Source organism: Strix uralensis, chromosome 5 (genome assembly GCF_047716275.1).
Source record: "Strix uralensis isolate ZFMK-TIS-50842 chromosome 5, bStrUra1, whole genome shotgun sequence".
In the NCBI taxonomy this organism is placed as follows: Eukaryota; Metazoa; Chordata; class Aves; order Strigiformes; family Strigidae; genus Strix; species Strix uralensis.
In genome coordinates, this window is record NC_133976.1 from 41274120 (window position 1) to 41279094 (window position 4975).

General features: G+C 36.7%; 1 long non-coding RNA gene across 1 annotated transcript; it reads right to left on the reverse strand.

Moving 5' to 3' along the window:
* Nucleotides 1-644: 644 nt before the first annotated feature.
* Nucleotides 645-4686, reverse strand: LOC141943725 (uncharacterized). The gene is made up of 2 exons (XR_012629039.1): nt 4620-4686; nt 645-2049 (listed from the first exon to the last, which is right to left on the reverse strand). It is a non-coding gene; the product is annotated as an uncharacterized LOC141943725 (long non-coding RNA).
* Between the last annotated feature and the right edge of the window lie 289 nt (nt 4687-4975).

Below are 4975 nucleotides of genomic sequence, written 5' to 3' on the forward strand. Positions count from 1 at the left end.
TAAGGAGACCTGTAAACTCTTAGTGGCTCTACCACTGCCATCTGGCTCAGCTTCCTTCCACTCCCCTTTGGAGCAGCAAACAGCAAAGGTGTCTACTTTTCTAGGGTACTCCGGGCAGTGTGGTGAAAGGTATTCCAAGACAATGCTTGCCTTGTTATGCTGTTAATTACATTTTGGCTTCCTCTCATTTTCCATTTCATCTGTCTCCAGAGCCTTTAATTTGTGATTATTTTTTGGCCCCTGGTTTAAGTGCGCCTGCCTATATAGAGGTAGCCTACAGCTACAGTTTATAAAGAAGTTCAGATAGCAGCAGCTTGATATGTCTTCAAGTTCCAGTGCCATACAGTAAAACAGCTTTTACAATGGTGTTACGTATATAGGATTTAATTTTGAAGGCAAGATTTCTGTTTCTACATGGCACACATTTCTTGCTATTCTGGCTTTAACATCAGTTCACAGTAACTTACTATATTTTTTTCAATTCACATAGAATTAACTTACTGTACTTATTTGTTAAGGACCTATTAAATACTTTCATTATTGAGGCTTACTATTCATAGTACTAGGAATTTACTAATAAACAAGATCAAATTCTCTTAATCTTGGTGCTTTATAATGAGGGTACCTGTATGAAGACACGTATATCAATACTGATTTTTTAATTATGTATGCATAAAATACATAAAGACATAGACATATATGTCCTCCATATAAATATACACACACACACAAGACATTGATGAATAGTGACATATATTGTTAACTGGTACATAAAAATATCAGCAATTTCTTATTTAATTGATAGATCTAAAACCAAAACCAACTCTATAAACACAGACCCTCATTTTGTCACTGGTAGGGTCAATTTCAAGAAAAATCTCTCTGTATGTAAGGTGGTATTTCATTTACTACATCTACTTGCAGACAACCTTCCACTTATTGCAGGAATAACATGTAAAAGTAAGGTCAAACCACCTATACAGGCTGATCTTTATTGCTTGGCAAATAAACAAGTTGCTTGATATGACTAAACACAAGGATAGAGATACCTAGGAATGAAGACAGTAAGTGAAATTCAGAAGAACAGGGATACTATCCTAAACCACAGCATCACTGGAAAACTTGTCAAAATAGCGATTATTAACAAATGTCTGTTTCCAATATGGCATAGACAGAGAATATAATCCTTGAATAGAGGGATGTGTAACAGTGTCAGGAGTGGTAATTTGTTAGTAATATGGTATTAATGAGACCATTGTTGAAACACATTGCTGTCTGCACTTCTAAAGAGATCTCGATGGCAGAGACTCAGAAAGGAGGTACAAGAATAGCTAGTGGTCTGGAAATAATTCTTTTGTAGCGAGAGAGGTGACAGAAGCTCTATTCATTTAGTTAATTAAGAAAGTGACTGGATCATGTTCTACAAGTAGCCATGTGGGGAAGATATTTTTGATAACAAACTGATTTTTAGCACAGCAGAGGAAGGCATAATAAGACCTAAAGGTTGTATTTAAAACAATGAATGGAGTTTTCTAGTCATCTAGTATATTGATAGACAGAAATCAGGCCTCTTACAATCTCTATTTCCAGCTGATGAGTTCTCAGCTCATAACAAGATTTTGTATTTTCTCTACTGTACCTTTCTAGAATGTTTTGCAGTTCTTACAGCATGTCATGTCTAGTACCCCAGTCCTCAACGCGATGCAGCTCTTTTCGTCTGCCATACTGAGCCTTTTCTCAGTTACCTAAGTTTTCCAGTACTGTACTATCAGGAAGTTTCAATCCCACCTCTTTTAAGACTATCAGTGAAAACATTTATCCTAATGCAACTTCTTAAGGATCAGTCCCAAACACCTACACCCCAGTCTAATGGTTCCTTTTCAATATTGCCCTAAATCATCTACCATGGTCATCTCACAGCTGTGCTCTTAAAACCCACTTTCTCCAAGCAAGTAAGTAGTTTTATTTTCAGCAGCATAATGAGTGCATTGTAGAAGGACAGGCAGAATATACCCTCTTCATTTCCTTTCTCTAGAAAATTAAGTCATCCTATTTAAAAAAAAAGAAAAAAGGGGGGAAAAAAAAGAACAGATCAAGTTAGTTCGGCATCTCCTGCTTTGGTAAACCAATATTCCACTTCCCTTTTATCTGTAGCTTTAATGGTCTCTCCCTTCAAAACCTGTTTTAAAACTACATGTATTACTGAGCCAGACTCACAAGTCTGCAGTTGCACACAGCAGTTTTCTCTCCTTACACAAACACATGCAAAACGCTTGTCTTCAGATCTAGTACTGTCACTAACTCAGTAGGCTTGATTTAGAATAGTTGCTATTAGACCTGTATTTCGGTGCAAATTCTGAAAGAGGACGGCTGCTGTTGAGTCTGTTACTCTTTTGGTAAAATCACCTGTAATTTTGTTTTTACTTGTGTTATAGTTCTTTCCATTATTTCATTCCCATTTCTAGTTCACTTTTCTGTAGCTAGCTAGCATTAGTCAACTTACTGAAAAGCAGAGTAAATTATTCTTTCCTTTTGTGTCAATAACTATGGTTTCTTTAATGCCTTTACTACTCCGCTACTTATTTTAGCTCTTTAGCATCTGTCTTCATCCCTAGATATCCCTCTCCTTGTGTTTAGTGCACCAACACAGCAGTGAATTGCTGCAGAGTAATCATCATCTTAACCTATAGTTTGTCAGCTGCTTCTGTGTGGCCATCTGTGTCCATCCAGTGCTTAAATGCAAGGCAGCTGATTACTTTCAGTGAGGTTTGAGCTAATGTTTTTTCATGATTGAGGTGTGTTTGCAGATAATTTCTGTGCATCAGCTGACAGGTGATCACTTGTAAAGCTGTTGTTATTCATCAAAGGCATGTATCAATACCCATAACTTAGCAAAATCTGGCCTTTTGAAATCCTAAATCCACTTACAGGTCTGAATCGCTGCATCCTTCTAACCAAACTTCCAATTGCCCAGTCTAAGGTTATTTTCTATAATGTATTCCTTAAATACAGACTGCTCCAACTAGTTATAAGCTTATAAGGCCTTCTAGTGCCCTCCACTTGTGTCAGAAATTGTTGGTGAAGAAATGTGTATGCTGTAACAGCATAGAGATTTAACTCTGTCTTCAGAATGGCATTTCCTAAAATACATCTGCAAAATAAAAGTCTGTCATAATGACATATTCCCACCAATATTTCCTTCTCCAGTATAAACAATGAACCAGATTATTTGAGTAAGCAATTATATTTTTCTGCAAGAAAGTGGGAAAAATGTGATTCCCTTGCACTTACATTCAAAACTGTGGGAAACATGAAAAAAACTCAGGCTGTTGGGGAGATGGTTGACTTACATTCAGTTTTCTAAATGTTTTGACCCCAGCAGTGTCCAGGAAGTATCACATTGCATGGAATAAAGAGGTATGTGCACAACCCATACTCCGGCTTAGAAGCTGCCTCCTTTCAGCAATTACTCTCTTTTGCCACCTTTGCGTGCTTATGTGTGAAGACTGTGGAACCCAAAACCCATAAGTTTTGGACTAAAATTCCTGTGTCTTAATGGGATCTCTTAATGTGATCCCTTAATGTGATCTCTCTCTGCCCTTCATTTAAGCAAAGTGATTTCAGCCCAAAAGCTGACCAGACTTTCTCCACTTTTTGACTGTGGAAGGTGAAACACATATTTTAGGTTGCAACTTTTAAGTATAACCTTGATACTGACTCCTGTTTTTTCCAGAACTAGAAGGGCTTTCAAGAAAATTAACTATAAAAATTTATTACTTGCCTCTCAGTTACTGACTAATACTCTCCCCAGGCACATGTTTTCTTGTACTTTGACAGAACTACCTACCTGAGTGAAACCATGGCCCTTCTGACGTCAAAGACAAAACTCAATTTCATGACTGGATTTTACCCTCTGGGATATATTTTCAAAGTATACATTTCAACAGTATAAAATGTCTTGTAACCCCTATGCCAACACCACCAGCACCACACATAGTAGGACATTTTTGCATTGGCATGAACAATCCTGGCACCTCCCTTCCTGTGGTTTTGCTTTTTCTGTACATATGCATTTAGATTTAAATTTTGAGAGAAAATGTTATTTATATATTTAGCTACATAACATCTACATCACTGCTGGTGCAATATAAATAACACTGTTAACAAATAACAATAAAATTATGCTTGTTTTGGTTTTTACATTGCCTTTATATTAATGCTAGCCAATGCTGTATTGATCTTACATTTCTTAAATGTTTTCCTATTTTAAAGCAGTGTGAGCCTCTATTATAGCAGAGTGGTTCTTGATCCTCATCATAATGGGTATATTCTCAATACCAGTAGCCTTTCTGGCACTCTTACCAGAGTACTCATGATACATTTACCATAGTGTGGTGAGTAATACACATTTAGAATCTGTTTTTCTCCATTATATTTTATATCACTATAAAAACCATCAGAAAATACATACCATAAGGAGAATATTTCTATGGACATAATATTGTTTCTGTAATGTATATTTTTTTTGAGAATAGAGCGTTTCTTTAGCCTGTTAGGCTGAAGGATTCCTTTTGATCAGAATCCACTCTTGATTTGACTGGCTAGAGACCCATACTTACCAAAAATTCTCATTGGCTTGGCTCACCAGGATGTCAGAGAACACAAACCTTCCCCAACACATTAAAGATGCTGTAACACAAGGAATAATCAAAATGATATGTTAAATGCAATTTAGAAGGGAAAAATTACAGGTTTTAACACAAGGATCACTGTGGTGGTTTGACCTTGGCTAAATACCAGGTACCCACCAAGTCGCTCTATCACTTCCCCCCCCTTCCCCTTTTTTTCTCAACAGGGCAAAGAGGGGAAAGAAAATAAGATAGGAAAAAAAACCCAACCCTTGTGGGTAAAACAAAAGCAGTTTTAATATAAGCAAAGCGAAGCAAAGGTCCATGCGTGGAATCAAAAAAAAAAA